This window comes from Lissotriton vulgaris, chromosome 2_1 (assembly GCF_964263255.1).
Source record: "Lissotriton vulgaris chromosome 2_1, aLisVul1.2, whole genome shotgun sequence".
In the NCBI taxonomy this organism is placed as follows: domain Eukaryota; kingdom Metazoa; phylum Chordata; class Amphibia; order Caudata; family Salamandridae; genus Lissotriton; species Lissotriton vulgaris.
Genome location: NC_141687.1, coordinates 1,047,468,003 through 1,047,486,422, shown reverse-complemented (window position 1 = coordinate 1,047,486,422; position 18,420 = coordinate 1,047,468,003).

The window sequence follows — 18,420 nt, the reverse complement described above, 5'->3', positions numbered from 1 at the left end:
TGGTGGGGTCACCAGGCACCCAAAAAGTCCATGTGCTTGATGATACATCTTAATAAGGGGCATGCTACCTTGTCCCATCGGACGCACCATCAATTGTGGTACACCTCTGATCTTGTGTGAGTGTTCATATAGACACTGTGTGAGATAGTGAGGAACGATACTGACCTCTTCAGAAGTTGTTGGGAATATGTTAAACATAGGCCACTACCACCCATTAGGGAGAAATCCAAGAAGAGTTACGAAAACAAGCACATGGGTTGATATTATAACATCAGGAAAACAGAATATATTTTATCCAGATCATTTTGATATTAAAAACACCGACACAAAGGCACAGATTATTGGTCTCTGTGCTTAAAACAGTAGGGAGTAGATTTACTATGATTTTGCATCAGGGTTGCATAACTTTTGTGGCGTAGCCCTGGCGCATAATCATTTTTGTTGTTCACTAACCAATGCAAATCCTCTTTGCATGGCTTTGTGTGGTTCAGTAAATAGAAAGCAACGCAAGGTTGCACATAGATACTGCCTTGAGTTACCTGGAGTTGGAAAGGCATTCCATGGTCGAGCATGGGTGTTTCCCTGCCACCCATGGATTTTGGCACATTCCCAGATTTACAAAAACCTGTAACCCTGAGAATGTACCACTCCTTTCCCAGTGAGGTTTAAGGAGGAGAAAAATCTTTATTTCTCTTTGTTATTTCATATTTTCATGTGCGCTGCACTCTGCCGCACACATAGAAGGAGAAAACACTGTTAAGGATTGTTCCTGCCTGTAACACCAACAGCGTTGCACCATGATGCAAGAATACCTGCATTCGCTAGGAAGCACAGAGTGCACCAGCACAAGGAAATATCAGAAATTCTCCATATCTTTGTAAATATTGAGCATTTTCTACTCTATCCCTTTCACGTAACATAGTGCAGCAAGGTAACTTGCTGCATTGCATTGTATGAAAGAATTGTAAATCTGCCCCTACACTTGGAGCAATGCATTTGAGTTTGAAAAAATCTTTTTTCTGTGTTTATTGGAAGTGCAATATAACAAAATGTTTTATAACTTTAGCATGCATCTCTATTTATGTAAACATTTCAAGTGCTATATATCCATCTACAAAAGACCCAATAAGGAATATTGGAAAATTTGCTGCAAATATATATTTTCTAGGTAAGTATATTTAGGTAATTATGTATTAATTATACTTAACTCGGTGTGAACGAGATATATCTATATATGTGTGAGTTTGTTTGTGTGTGTGTGTATCTATAGGTGGATAAATATGTATAATATATCTATGTGTATGTGTGAGAAAGTCATCCTTTTTGCCCTGATTACCCACAATTTTTTAACTGACTGCTGGTAACTGACTCTGATTGTGGCCCGGGCTCTGCTAACCAGATGCAGGGCCTGTGCTCTGTGAGGTATATGATATTTAGGTGAAATTACAATTGCTATGACAAACTACCTGTAAGCCCCAGGTATAAGGTAGGGCATGTAGGTTCAGAGGCTAAGCAGATTTAATGCACATAAGCTGCTAAGTTGCCTGTTGTCATTTTAAAGTTAGCCCCGATTTGCAGGCTGCTTTTAAAAGTAAATTATATGCTCATTTGACTTTGGAATCATAGGTACTTAAACAAGATTATATTTACAGATAATTCACCCCTAAGGTCTCCCCTAGGTGTAACAGGGGTAATCTACCTTGTAACTATAAGGAGCGACAATATAAAAGATGTGTTACATACCCTGGTGTGGGACAAACTGCCAATTTTGTGTTTTCTCATTGTTGCACATTGGCTCCCTAGACTGACATGGGAATAGTTTAATAAAGTATAAATAGTGACAGGAGACAGCTAAAAATGTACTTCATAGTATTAAAATAATAGAATAAAACCAACAACTTGCCATGGTTAGATTCATAATACCTTTCACAGAAAAGAAGTTATAGAACTTTCTTTTCTGATTAACTAAAATCCAGCCTTCCAGCAGCCTCTCCTGATTGGCCAGCCTTTGGCAAGTTTAACCAAACTGCTCTGATGAGGTATGGAGTGGCCTGCATAGAGACAAAGAACATCTAGTGGGAGGAGGTTTGCATGCTTCAGAGCAAAACGCAGGAAGGGAGTTGGGTACTTAATCTGGTCTTCAAAGAGGGAAGGACATTTAAGTCAGAACACAGCCTCACCCCCACTTCCTGCACCCCAGCCAGACAGGAGCCACTGTAATTTAATTAGCAGACAGGATTGAAGGAGAGTATTAGGGAAATATAGCCACTCCAGTGAGATGGCTTAACCAGATTTTATTCTCCAGGAGCGCGCCTCTCCATTTTTTATATTAAAGAAACAGTGCTTTCTGGGACAAGACTATACCATACTTTGGAGGAAGCGGTCATACCTGAGGGTGGTAACCCTGCAAGCCATTGGTCAGGGGTTCCCCCCTGCTTGTCACCAAAGAACAATGGGTAATTATGGGAGAGCTGCCCAGCAACTCAGATCCCTGAATGAAACAACAAAAACAAGAAGGACTTCCCTGCTGGAACCCTGGCCTGCACCTAGAGGATTGCAATCTGAATGACTGCACCTGCTGTACACTTTGAGAAATACAGCCCTAGGGACTTTTCCTTGCTTTACAAAGTGAAGGAGTGGAACCGTGAAAGCAACAGGTTAGAAGAGGTCCAACTTCATCATATCCAGCAAGAAGAAACCAGCTGATCACCTTCAGCTGGACTTTAAAAGGATTAGGCCAGGTGCTTTGTGGGAGTCGTAGTCCCAACATCCCAAGGAGCAACTCAGAGCTTTTGGAACCTTGTATTGGTATTGTGGACATTTTGGAACCCCAAAAAGTCCTTTGGGAAGACGATCCAGAAGTTTTAAGATGATAGGAGTTTTTTTTGTAAAAAGCTCCATAAGGTGACCAACCCTTTGACATGAGTCAAGCCACCGATGTCGAACGCATCCTGGCCTGGATTATAGCTTTGCTCCACTGAAAGCTCCGGATTTCACCGAAGCCTAGCTCTGAACTAAGCCGCCATTGATGACTTGAAACCCGGCCAGAAGAGGAGCATTGTTCGAAGTCGAGAGAGAAAAAGCTCCAAAAAAATGACTAAGTCAGAAGCTAAAAACTTGAACGGGCCCCATTGCTAAGTGTATCCTACCCCCGCTCCATCACGGACAGCCTGAAACTTTGACTATGTCTTGGTCAAGTGCGACCAGATGTTTGAAAGTGGTACTTTTGTCTTTTAGGCACTAGAAAGTGTTTATTCTTTAAAAATTCATGTCTGCATTTCCATACATTGGATTTTTGTCATTATGTGTCTTTTTAATCATAAACACATTTTCTATTTTTATAATTTAGTTTTGGGTTTTTAATGTGTGTTGTTTTTTACTTATTCAAAGTATTTGCATTTTTAAATGAATTACATGTCTGTTTCCAATGTTAAGCCTACCTGCTTGCAGCCAGCTGCCAAGGGTTGAAAAAGAGAATAATTGAGACCTTGACTGGGCCTTATATATTAATTGGGGCCTTATTACTAGTGGTAGGTACCTACCTACCCCTACTAATAAACCACATCCAACAGTTTATATATATATGTGTGTGTGTGTGTATCTCTACCAGGGAAGGAACAGTATGTATTGTGGAAGAACGTAGCCCTGGGGGTAATACAGAGAAGTTAAGAATAGTAATGTCCAAATAGACTATTTTTATAGGTTAATACACAAACATAGATACTGTGGTAGAACGCCCCTGCTTAAACGTTAAATATACAGACCAATGAATTTACATCTTACATTATAGTATGCAAACCTGGGAGTTGAGCTTTACACCTTAGAACAGAGTGTGTTGACAAATGACATATTTTATGACGTAAAAACTCCTAGCCTTTACCTCTATTACGCAAAGCACTGCCTTGACAGGACGCATAAAGTGAACGCACCATTACCGAACGCTGGTTTCTGTTCGTCGCTGTGTGCAGATGAGTGATGGAAATTGTCCTGACAAGACATGATAGGTGACATCAGACACATCACTGTAACCTGCCACGAGCGATCACTGAAGCAGCCAAACACCTTTCAATAAAATGCTAAGTAACACAGATCCCACGCTCAGCTTCACCGAGGCCTACGTTGTCGCCGAAACACAGCTTACTGCTGTATATTTTGTAGTAAAAGAGATGGAAATGATAGCATGGTAATCGTGCCAACATATTTCCAGATGATGAGCTTAGTAAAGGTTGCTGTTTTTACCTTAAACACTGTAGTAAACAGCTGTGGTGACGCTTTTATTTTCTTAACAAACTGCTATGATGACGCTGTTCTTTTTCTTAACAACTTCTTTCAAATACATTTACATGTGTCATACAAACAGCAGACGGGGCGGAGCTTGCCAGAGGAGCAAGAAGGGGGTGAAATGTCTGCAGACACGTTGCTGGAAATAGATCACATTTCAGGCGGTTCACTCGTGTGGATCATCATTAGAAACAATTGTGGGAATCTCATTAGTGATCCATCATAGCTGGACTGTCTTCCAAAAGCTGAAAACTGACAAAGAAATAATCATTTTTGTATTTATTTATTTTATCTTGACTTAATGCATATATTCGTTTATTTATGATTGTGTGAAATTTAGGGCTCACATTTTCTATTTCTTGGCACCCATCGGCTGCAAGACGCTCATTAAGTTTCTTAAATAGTCGAAAAAATAAACATATTTTCACTGTGCATAAGAGGCATCTCAGGTGAAACCAATGAAAAAGTATACTCATGTATTAGAGTTGAGCATTGCCTTTTCTTACAGGGTTGATACCAAACCAAACAGGAACATTGCTAAAATCCCCAGGCAAAGATGATTTCTTGAAGATGATATTGTATTTTTAACCAGTTTCTGCACATATAACATTCCTTCATGATGAGTGATATAACACTTAGCTCTAAAAGTATATATTCACCAGGGCCTCTAATTAAAATGGAAGTTCTTGACTTACCCTCGCATTTACATATGTTGGTTTAGTCGAAGTCATAGTAAAATTCTCTTCAAATGTGGTTACATTTGAAATATTATTCAGAATAAAGGAGCACGGAAGCATTGCAATGTGCTCTACACGTTCCAGTAATTTTTTGTTGTAGTGTGATGGCATCGCCTTTGTACAATAACAGCGAGCACTTATATACTAAATATTCTTCATATTTGTATCCACATTTTAATAATTCTTTTTTGTTGTTCCCTATTCCTATCCTGGTGCCTTTGCAGGCCGTAAGGATATACTGTTGTACTGTAGGAACCGTGCATGAGCGCAAAACACTGTGCCCAACTTGTGTGGTCAAGTAGAGAATGACGTTGCAACCCACCACTCCACCTGATTGGCAGAGACTCCTGCCTCTAAAAAGCTCGAGGAGTACTGTCAGGAATACGTAGAGATTCCCTCTGCATGAAAGAGATCTCTTTGCCTATAATGCATCCACTGGTGTGGCCATTGATTCTTAGACTCTGCCCAGGCAGACCTTGACTTGCAAAGCAGTCCTAGGTCGGACCATCCTCTGACATTTCTCCCACCCTAAAGGAGTTATGGATGACAACATTGTGCCCTGGTATTCTAGTGGCTGATAGGCCACCAGGTCATAGGTATCTGCTGGCAGAGCACACCTTTTAATACCTTAGCTGCTATGGAACGTCCAGCTCCAGTGCTGGACGTTCCATTGCGCAGGTGCAGTTGGAACGTCCAACGGCCAACGGCAGCACTCCCGAGGTAGTGGTGCCGTCGTCCGCTGGACGTGTGCAGCGCTTATGGGGTTAAATGGGTGTTGCTTTCTCCAAGAACATTCTGGGTTTCGCATTGAAAGTCTCTCCTCCTGCAAGGACTGGCAGACTCTGCTTCACTCTAAGTAGGAGTGCAGGCTTCTAGACACTAGATGGACCATCACCTCCTTCAGCAGAAAGTGCAGACTTCAGGCGATGCCCCTTCAACTCTGGGAAACTGGCTGTCAGGCACTCATCAGTAGTGGTCACTCAGGTAATCCGGGGAATAATCTTCCCAGCCCTTACTTCCTTGGTCATGACAGACTTGCAACTGGAACAAAGTGCTGTAGTTTGGATCCAACTTTTCTCCAAATTTCTAAACGGGGCATGTGGAGATACTATCTCAAACCTCAGAACCGATTTGGGGTTGTGGTAGTCTTTTCAAGTGTCCTTCTGCAGCAGCTCTTCAGATGCAGTGTTTGTGTAGAGTAATGCTTCTGTAAGCACTTGGCTGTCTCCAAACTGAAGCACCCACAAACATGGGCATAATGAAGTTTGAAATTTTGACATTTGTTTGTAATAGGTTCCTCTAAAGCAGAAATCAGGCATATGCAGGATTGCCCTACAAACTTCTTCATTTTGTACAATAAAAGGAGCAGTTCTACCCCTTACCCCTACCGTCACCCAGATGGCATTGCTCAGGAAGAACTGAAAGGCACATCCCTGATCAAATTGCAGAATTTCTATAAGTAGCCCTGTATTCATTCTCCCCACTTCCGTGTCTGGATCGTCACCCCCGAGACATAGGAAGGCAACAAATGCACTTGCACTGCCTGAAGAAACAGTCCTCATCATCTGTCTTGTCCATGTAAAACCAGAGTCATCCAAAATGGATTCCACTGGCTTCAGTACTGTTAAACATCCACTACACAAACTCACACACTTGCCATGCAGACAGGATGTTAACATAAGGTTCTTGACATTCAGATAGCAGAGGAAATTTACAGAAGCAAAGCCTATAGAAAACACTTCAGTCACACAGACAAAAAGCTACACTATAAAACTAAAAATAAAGTATGCTGTGACTAATTTCTATGTGCTAAACCCAGTAGAGGAACAGTAGTCATCTGCCCAATATGAGATGTACATGAATTTCTTCAGGCCACAGTACAGGTCCAGAACCTTTGCATAGTGAGGTACAAGCCAAGGCCTCTGTGTTCACAGTTAGTTTAGCCTGCCACTAGAATCTAAATAAAAGACAGAATGCCAGACACACAAACAGTTGGGCGCTCATGGCAGACAAACAATCCTGTATACCATTCTGCAAACATGGTTCTTCGAAAGATAGGAGTTATTATTATTTAACTAATTGGTACTCATTTTATTCACATCTGTATTATTAAAATGTAGTTGCCATTTTCAGGCTATGATTACCTGTTTGAATGATAAAGATCATACCTACCTTAAAATCATAACAGTGTGTTTCAACTGAGACACAAATTCAGAGAGTGGTTGAATATTTACTGCATCAAGTGATATTCTATACCTGAGATGCTGTCTTTGCAGTGTGGCAACTAACCCCTATTCTGAGTTCTCCACTGTGAAATGAGGCATACTCCTTGAGCCCTGTATTTATTGCACAAAAATGTACATGTCATGCCCTCTTATAGGGCATTTTCCACTAATACATTTGTCCAGGTTTAAGCCATTCTGTTAGAAATTTGGTTACTGGTTGACTGGGGTATAAGCCTGGTCAAGTACCAACCACAATCCTTGTCAAGAGAAGGCACAAGAAAACCCCAAATTGACATGTGCTCAACTCCCTAGTAGCTTGGCACAGAACAATCAGACTTAACTTAGATGCCATGTGTAACATATTTGTGCAACACTTCAAACAGTAAAATAGAGAACACACCACACAAAAAGATCCCAAGTCACATTAGAAAAGTAGACCTTACTTTAATGAATAAACCAAGACTAAAACAACCAAAATCCAATCAGTAGAACTGGAGATATGCAATTTAAAAGAGTATAGTGAAAACTGAGCATAAAATCACAATAATCCCAAAGTGGTTAATTGGTCACGCTGGACTGGGACAAAGTCACATGTTCAGGCTGACAGAACGTGCACCAGCTACAGGGACGCACCTGGGTCTGTTTACAATACCTTAAATCCTGGTGCACTGCCTGCATGGCATTTCTATGCTAGATCACACATTGTCAGTTCTAATGGAGGTATGCAGCAAGGTTTTGAAGGGCTTGGCATCACTTTGTGTCGGTTATGGGGAGCTATATGGCGAGGCTTAATGAGGCAATACATTGCTGTGCATCGGTTATGATGAGCTGGCTGCAGTGCGGCAAGGCCTTGCAGGGCTTAGCGTTGCTCAACATCGGTTGCAATGGGGAACCACAGCTGGGCTTGGTAGAAGCACTTGCAGGCCTACTTACAATGGTCCAGGACGGGGGTGTAAACACTCCGGAGGGCAGGACTCACAGATGACAAAGTACAAGTACTGGGTTCAAGGCTGTTGGAAGCCTGTTATGGCTGAGGCTTCAGATCAGGATGCCAGACAACTAGCCCTTTGAGTCACTCTGGGTTGAAGAGATGTAGGTCAAGTTCTTCTCACCCTTGCAAGACGGCAGCAGGCAGAAGGTCAGCACAGTAGATTAGCAGTTCCTTTGGAGCAGCAGTCCAGCAGAGTGCTAGTCTTTGTACCAGCACAGCAGTCCTTCTTCCTGTACAGAGTATTCATATATCCAGAAGTGTACTGAAATGGGGGTGTCGGAGGTCCTTCTTTTAAACACAGTTGTGCCTTTTCAGTGGGAGGAAGCTTCTGGGGTCTTGATTTTGAAGTGCAAAGATGCCCTGCCTTCCTGGCCCTGTCTTCTGGCTAACTACAGGGGGTATACAGTTCTTTGTGTGGAAAGAGGACACAGCTTAATCAGTTGTAGGTGAGGCCGGGCCCAACTCCTCCTTCCCATCCTGACAGTGATGACCCATTCAGTCACACCTAAGCTATCTTTTTGTGTGGGTTTCTATAGGGAATACACAAAGTCCAACTGCCAACTACTCTCAGCCATGTGACCAGAAACAGGCTGCAGGCACCAAATGGTTAAGGCAAGAAAATGGCAAGTTTCTAATAGTACCAGAATTATACAATAGAAAAGCTATACAATAGAAAACAGTGCTTGCACAAAGAATTCTAAGAAATTGAAATAATTTTTTAAAGAATTATTTTCAAAAATGATATCACAATGCAATATACAGACAGTTTGTCCTTAAAATTTTACACTAAATGATCACATACAACCAATATATAGTGCAAACATGAACAAAAACAATGTCCAGGGAGTTTTGAAATCAGTTAAAAAGTCCAATTAGATGAAACCTATCCAACAAATGCTTTTTCCCTAGTTTGCCAATGTTTCGTCAGCTGCGTTTCAACCCTTAGAATTTACTGAGTCCTCATCAGGACAGAAAATGTTTTGAACATAAAGAACATAAATTTGTAGTACATGTATCCTCTGGGACTGGAAGCCTAATTGTTCCAAGGGACCAGTATCACGGAGTCACTTAATCACTTAAGCCCAATCATACAAAAATGAAAGTTCAGGGCAATGACGATTATCAAATTGCATGATTCAATTCTCCTCAGGGACCACAGTTGGAATCACTGTCAGCATACATGTAGCATGAGTGAATTGAATTGTGTAATTTGTTCCAGTCTATGGGATACCTATGCTACAAGTGAATCAGTGTTGCACCTTGGAATGAGGCCAGATCCAATTGATTATACGTCTTTTTCAAGAAACAAAAAGTGGCCCAAATAAAGTATAGATAATTTAGTGGAAACAGAAACACAAGCTATTGCCAATTTCAATTCATACCAGGATATCCTACTCATTGCTATTCAAATTTAGGATAACGTACCAGTGTGTTGCATGATTTTTGTAAAAATAAAAAGAAATGACGCACCCCACACAATATGTGTATCATCAGCTAAATACATAAGCTTATGGAAAAGATACTACATGGTATTTAATAATCCGTGTATGATTAAGTGCCATGCAGCAATGGTAAAAGTGGGAAATGCAATAGCAAGTATACCTGCTGCTCGTTACATTTGTCACAAATGGGCGATCACTTACACACTATGTAACAGACTTTAAATATCACAATCTGTATACCAAAATGTCAACTTTCTGAAACAAATTTTATGGCTGGGTGGGTTTTACAAGGGTCCCGTTATGTAGCAGCAGTGAAGCAGGGTATGCTGTATACAAGGAACAAAAGAGAAAGAGGTCGGGAAACTAAGCTCTACGTGTTTTAATGCACCTCATTTGCTCATTAAGATGCTGATCAACTCCTGTGGTGCATGTCAGCAACCGCTTTGCCAAAACTACATCACTAGCTCATGTCCGGCAATGGCAGTTGAATAACTTGGCCTAATCACCATTCTTCCTCAATGGGATGTGAACTGACACATGACAAGGCTTGAAGAGACAACCATATTGTATTCTAGATATGAGTGACAGCTAATGTAAGTCTGGAGGGACTTTTAGAACAGGACCTTTCTAACAAAGCCTGAAGACCAGGTTTTGTAACTTTTGGAATTTAATAATTTTATATTTGTGACTTCAGGTAAAAGACACTAACTTTGTTGATGCACAAATTCACAATAGCTCCTATGAGTACACCTTTCTGGAGTTGGGGGAAAGATTGTAGGGGTGGAGATATTTTTTTAATTAGCTCTGCTTTGTAAAGAGAAATCGGAAAATGTCAGCCTTTTTGAAGCTAGCAAACGTTTTCTGATTTCGCCCACCTAAGAGATGAAAGTAGCATCCATATGGTGAGCCCAGCATGATAAATGCAATGCTACATTCAACTGCACGACTGACATCCAAGAAGAGGTTTGCCCACATCTCTCCGATACTCAGGGAGCTACAATGGCTTCAACAGGATGCTGAATAAAATCTAAGATGGCTGCCCCACCTTTGAAGCAGTCCACCCAGGAACACTGAAGTACGTGGAGCATCTAATAAGGATTGATGGTGCTCCTTATCACCAAGGAATAATAATTCACTTTACCAAAATTCTGAACTATAGAACCACCAAATAAATTGATACTGGTTCTTCTGCAGGCATTTGAAACTAACAGCACAACTAAAAAAACACAGCTGGACATCCTCACTTTCAGAAACAAACTGAAGACTCACCTTTTCAAGTTACAGTTGGGATGACTAAGTGCATGACCACAGAAGCAGAAACAACTACGTTTAATCCATTTTGCTTAGTTTCCTATTTTAAAGACAGCGTGGACACTCCCGCCTAGCTTTCCTTGACTACAATTCTATCTCCCCTTACCCCCACTGAACTTTGATTAACCCACTGTTCACCAAAGTGCCTTCTTCATCGTTGATCCTCCTCTCCCGAGCTGACCTCTTCATTTGATCTGGGTTGTACACGAATGTTCTTTGTAGGGTGTTCCAAAACTATTTTACTACAGCAGCACTAGAAATAAATTATAAATAGAATATAAATATGCCTGCTTTGCCCTTTTATGACTATTTCCTGCTCCAGGCTGCCTGTCCAAGCAGGAACATCCTGTGGCAGGAAAAGTAGATAAGAAGGCTGCACCGTCTCATGTCCACCAGTAGATGCGAGGAGGGTAGATGTTGGGGATAGTGCTGGAGGCGGGGCTAGGCAAAGCAGAGATAGGTGAGTGGGCAGTGCAGTGTGTGCTCAGAAGGTTGGCAGGGGAGGCTGGAGTCAAGGCCAGTCCAAAGGGAGCATGTGCTTGGGGGAGTGAGAAGGGCATGGATGGAGTAGGACACCTAGGGCGGTACTGGCCAGCATCGGTCTCACTGTTGAAGTGGGCGGTCCATCGTGGCAGCCAGAATGGTATCCCACTGCTAACATGGTCAAGTAGCTTCCCAATCTGCAAAGCTAACATGGTGTGAAAAGCAATGTGCGAAGATTTGTGAGACCTTGGAATTGCCTACCATGCAAACGCGGACTTGACCTCACTTATTTCAAGCATGCAGTATGGAACAATATTTTTCCAATCTATAATCCACAAAAAACATCGCTAATAACGTGGCTTCTGGTTGTTGTCTAAATTCTTCCAGTTATGGATGACTGGTGGTATTTTTGCAGACTAGCCCTACTATGTGAAAGGAAGTGTTGAGTTTTAATTCTTTTAATTAGAGCTAGCTGAGGGTCATCCTGTCCGCCATTTCCTTTGAGAAAGCTAGAAAGAAATGCTGTAAATTAGAGGCCGCCCCTCAAGCCGACTGTTTTCAGCTTAAGTCTGAAATTTCATATTATGGCTCCGGATTTGTCTCATCAGTGCAATTATGTAATTATTTAACATGACCAGAGTTAATCACCGGCTGTTAATGAACATACTCAAGGGATTACATAAGGGCTCATTAAGTCTAGTACATTCCCACGTGCCACACTTTGGTTAATGGTTTACATACAGGCTTGACACAGTTTTAACTGATGAGGGATTTTTCTATAAGGAAAGGTGATGTGAGTTGAGAAGAAAAATATATCCTAAACACTCTTCTAGTTATGTCACCACAACAGTGAAGGATCATATTAGAAGGGCATTATGTCTAAATAATGGTGGGCAGAATATCCAGCACAATTACATTTTCGTATGCAACCTATCATCAGCACATTCCAATTCAATCCAGTTCGTACTCCTCATGATGATTCATATTCTTGATTATGTAGAGCCAACAAATTCTTTAAAAAAAAAAAAAATTAGGTTTGGCCGACACAGATTAATTTGTGATGTGTAATTATTGCTGACAAAATATAAGCTACTATGCGGCATGTACCAGGAGACTGCACCATAGAACGTCACTTTTTCCGACATTCTGGTGTCGCAATGCCCTGCACCATGTTTACAAAGCCCCGTTAAGCCACTTTGCATGGTTTAACAATGCTTTGTAAATATGGTACCCTTTCACGCAGGTATCTGTGTAAAAGGGGGGTGCGATGGATGTTGCTGTGAGCATTCCGCGCAATACGTATTGCTTTTAGGTGCTGCCCCAGATTTACAAGGATGTTTAAATCTGAGGCAGCACCAAAAACTAATGCCCTGTTAGATGTGAACACATCTCACATGGGCTTCGATTGGAAATCATAGAGCATATTATCAAGGCCATTATCGCCACTTTATCGGCAGTTTCCTGCCGATAAAAGCGGCGATAATGTATCGCCTGTCCTTGATAATATGCCCCTAAGATCGTATTTTCTCAACGAAATCTGAGCTATCTTTAAAGAGGTAGGCGATACCACCTCTTTGTCAGTAGGTGGCAGGATTGCGTTGCTATGTCTCCTTGAACAGCTCGTATCGCTAAATGAGAGAGTTAAATTAGCAGACAATTATCCTCGTTCTATTCCTCCTTTTATGTGATGAAACTGGTTTCATTTAGCCTGCAGGATAAATCCTATAGGGTGCCTGACTCAGTCAACACTGTTTCTTCATACGGGCTCCCTTTCCAGCTTTCACCTCAATCTGTCATGCAGATTTGACACTGCACAGCTCCAGCGGTGCTCTGAAATGACAAACATATAATATGGAATTTGGTGCACATTTACAGCCAGCAGTTGTAACTCCAAAGCACTGTTTGGAATAAGATATTGGCTGCTTCCGTAAAAAAACAATATATCACTTTTTGAGAACTGTCATTTCACATAACACAATTGTTTCGTATTTGGTTTACCTTTATTCATCTGCAAGTTAAATAACAATTGCCTCTGAGAAAAAAGTTGAATATGTTACTGAATAAATGTTTTTGCTAGAGGATTGTGACTCTGTGGTTAAACGTTGGGACTAATTAACAGAGTGAATTACTAAATGAAATGAAGTTCATTAAAGAACATATTCGAACTCAGATTTTGAATTTTTTTAATGTTCTAAAATATAATTTTTTTAATACCCTAAAGCATGGCATGTTATTAACCATTTATCTCTTGAGATATCAATGGTCACATCGCAGACGATATCACAGTAGACTCTAGGAAATATTTTAGTTCCTGATTTTCTTTTATGTGTTGAAGGACAACACATCACACAATGGCACAAAGCACTAACATAACAAACATGACCAATTCGAATGAAAACATGATTAAAATGCAAGTTTTTCATTAACATTAAATCAGATCTCTTCAGAAGTGTATGTATAATCATGCAAAAATATTCAGGTCAACATCCGTGAAATATATATTTGCCTAATATTCATGCATGCTCAAAGTATTCGAATTTAAACAGGAAAACCACAAAATATTATAATACTTTAGTTTCCAAATGTTGAAAAAAAATGTTAATAAGGTAAGTGTATATGAATAGAACAAAACAGATTTTTTTTTCAGCAATACTGAACAAACATACAGCTTTATAGTTATAATGAACTTATGTCATGTCCTTCACGCAAATAGCAGAAAATGTTTTTCCAACAAGGGCAAAGAGACACATGATCGATACATTTATCTATTCATAAAGTGCTTGTCTTATGCTGTTATATGTTATCTTACAGTGAACAATCCCTGACAGGCTTGTAAGAGGGAATGACACCTGACATAGAGGTGTGCACCGAAATTGATGACAAATAACTGCTTACAGTGACTCAAAGTTAACTGATATAGAGATACTGGTGTGAACAATGAAAAGTCTAAACTTGTCTTTACTTCTGTGGCACAGGCTAAAGGAATGTTGCTATTACAAGACTTATAGTTTCTCATAGTCGCTTTCCAGTCAATATCTTTCTTCACAGGTGAGTAGCACCGTAGACGAGCCGCATATTTTAGAAAACAAAATGCAGGCAAAAACATGCAATACTTTTCAATGTCAGGAAGGAGTATGTGTTTGGCGCTGTGTACTGCATCTAAATCTGGTGGTTAGTACTCTGCAGGGCATATTTACAATGAATGAAATGAAATGAATGAATGAAATGAAATGAAATTTGATTTGTAGAGCGCATGGCTGCCCGAAAGCTTCCCAGCGCTTGCTTAGGGAACCCGTCCTGGTATTCCCCTGCGAGATAACCCATTACTGGGCATCCCCAAGGTGAAAGCCAGGCATCCCGCTGCGAGGGGCCGTTGTGGAGATTAAGCAAGCTATTGCCCAGAGTTACAGAGTTAGACTCCATGATTGGAATAGGCACCGAGGTGAGAATTTTCAGGTCCGGGGAAATTTGAGCCCAAGACCCGCCGAGGCGGGGAATTGAACCCTGGTCCGGGCCAGTCATCTGCATCAGGGTCTGCCGCTCCAACCACTTGAGCCACACTTCTCCACAAGACCCTATCACCACCATAACATCACTTTTTCTAATATTGTGGTGGCAATATGGGCGTAGTCTTATTTACAAGGCAGCGTTAAGCCACTTAATGTGGCTTAACATAGCCTTGTAAATAGTGCCACCTTTCACGCTATACTTAGCATAAAAGGGGTGGGCAATGGGTATTGCTGTGGGCGTTCCGCTGCAACACCCATTGAGTTTGACGCTGCCCTATATTTACAAGGGTGCGTAAATATGGGGCAGCACCAAAATTAAGACCATGGATAACCTGGTCTTAACAGGGAACAACAAGGAGAAATGCATTATTTCTCCTCATTTTTGCTGATTTTATGTGTGCTGCATTGTGCAGCACAAATAAAAACAGCAAAACGCCATACATGATTGGCTATGTGCAGGAAGGTGTCCCTTCCTGCACATAAACAATCATTTGAAAAATGACGAGTTGCAACTTCTATGTGTGCTGCAAAAAGCACCACACATAGAAGTTACAAAACACCATTTAAGATTGTTTATGTGGAGGAAGCGACACCTTACTGCACATAAATAATCATTTCCCCCGAAGCAGGCACTCTTGCACTATGGTGCAACGGTGCCTGCAGTGACGCTATGCAGCTGAAATTAGCGCCAGCACAATGGAAAATGCAGGGCTGCACCGTATTGTTGTAAATGCGGCGCAGGCCTGTATTTCTGAAGTGGTGGAGCACAGCGTTAAGCCAAGAAGGCTAATGCTGCGCTCCGTCACTTCATCATATATATGCCCCTGGATTGGTAAAACAAGAACGCAAATTAAGCGTATTATTTCCTAAAGACTGAGGGGTTAATTTACAAGCCCATTGTGCTGCTGGTGCATCACGTTTATTGATGCACCGGCAGTGCAATGGACTTCCCCATATTTACAAACCCATGAAAAGTCACCCTGCATGACTTTTCATGATTTTGTAAATATGTTTCCCTTTGATGCATAACTCTGCTTGAAAGGGGCGTTCCATGGATGTTGCCGGGGCTGTTCCCACGCAGCATCAATGGAATTTGACACATTCTCAGATTTACACATTTTGTAAACCTGAGAATGTGTCAGAATCCTATGTCTCCCCAGAGAAGGCGTAAGGAGGCGCAATGTTGAGATATACTTTTATTTCTCCTCGTTTTTTCCTCCTTCTATGCACATAGAAAGATTAACATGCCTTCAAAATCAAACTTAAAAAAAAGAAACATTAACATGCCTTTAATGAATGTTTTTGTGCAGAAAGTGTCCCTTTCTGCACAAAAACACTCATCCCCTCAGTGCAGGCACCTTTGCAAATTGATGCAAGGTGTCTGCGCTGGAGCACTGCTGCTGTTGGTGTGTCGGCACAGGGGAGAAGGACAGGAATGTGTCGTAACTTGTAGATATGGTGCATTCCTGCCCTTTTATTTTGATGCACGGCAGCGCAGCAGGGAGACTTGCTGCGCTGTACTGTTTTTCGTCAATATATTGTAAATGAGGCCCTCAGTCTTGGTACCATGAGAAAAAAAGAAATAACTATATTTTGTTTTTTAATCAGGAATGATTAGGATCAGCATGCTAGGAATATTAAATACAGGACTATAGATCTCATAGGATAGGAGATCTTAATTTTGCTTCGAGCAAAAAAAAGTAAAAAATACTAAATAATGTTTGCAGTTGAATTTTTTTTTCAGACAGTTGAATTTTAAAAACTGACCTAGGTACTCACAGGTTAGCTTGTAAAATTCCTAGTTGGATTGACTTGTAATGTGACCTACTGCATGAATATTAATGAGGTAGATCGCAAATTGAATCTCAGTCAGATCTGTGTTCATTATAGGGATGGTTGCCTGCAGACATCAGCAGATCCTCATTTATGTGATTACCTTTTAATAAAGACAACTTTTACCTAAAAAATCTACGTTTTAAAAAAGTTGACTATTTTCTTTATTTGTGTGAGATTTGGCAGTAGTGCGCTGGACCATTGCCTAAACCCAAACACCTTTCTTTAAATATTCGCAGAGGACACGGGGTCCAAAAGAGACTCCTTCTCTTTTGCAAATGGCTTACCAATGCAACTTGGTATTCAGTCATTTTTTGCAAATGGATCTCTGAGACAAAAAATTGATCAATGTCATAGTGATTCAGTATTTGAAAGGGATGCCCACAATACGTTTCTTACAAACTACAAATTGGTGTTAGGGTCACAGTCACATTGTAGGAATTGATAAACGTATACCAACTCCTAATTGGATTTCCTACATTTAAAACAAATGTTTGTGCAGTCTCAAACTGCAACTCGGAGTGTTTGCGACTGTAAACATGATTTGTACATCTTTTTCACTATTTGACTACTTGGACCTTTCAGAAAATGACTACTTAAGTGACTCCAAATAATGCTGAAAATGTATAATAGTGATAAGTATGTTGTCATTTGCACCATAATTTAATTTGAAGGTTAGAACATTTTGGGATGATGTGAGTGAACCTGAAAGCTTCATTCTGGCTTAAGAGATACAAATAGGGATCCACGTTTGCTAAATATTAGCACAGTGAGGTGTGTGAATGGGAGAAAACTGTGCAACACTGTGTTTGATAAGAGTCACATGTAAATAATGCTATCATCCACACTTTCTACAAAAATTCATTGCTAGTGCGAATCTAAAGTTTTGGTGGTTGAATGGGGCAAGTGGTGTCTTGCGTGAGATTTGTACTTAGGGCACAACCCCCAGTACAAATTTGTATGCACTAACAGCCACCATGTGGTATATAGGATAAAACGATTAATTTCACAAAAATTATACAAGTTACTCACACAATCAGTTTTCACATTGTTTACACCGAGTTCATATGGTGCAAGAGTGGCATGCAAAGCCAGGTCACACCACTTCAGATAATCTGTGTTTGACAGAAATTCTAATGCTATAAAATAACGTTTATTTGTAAAGCACACCTTCACCCAAAGGGTGTTATGGTACTATTAAGGAAATTACATTTTAATGAAATTGAAGTTTTTGAATTATATAGCGCAGCTTATCACCCATAATGTATACAGGCACTGTCCCTGGGCACGGGGAGATTAAGGGCCACATGCACCATTCAAAATACCGGTCGCAAAGGGGAAAATGTGCAGAATCTTCCCCTTTGCAGACTGGTATTTTTGCATTTGGGATGCATCATCCCAAAAAGGTAAAATCACAATTTAAGTAATCGCTAAATTTACGATGACTTCAATTATGATTGTATGTACGGAATCGCAAATTGCGATTCTCTAAATGCAATGCATTAACCCAAAATATTTTGCGTTTTGCAATTAAGAAATACAAATGACCATGAATTCAAAGTTGATGGTAATTTGCGAGAACTTCTAAAAATGCAGAAAAGTTAATTT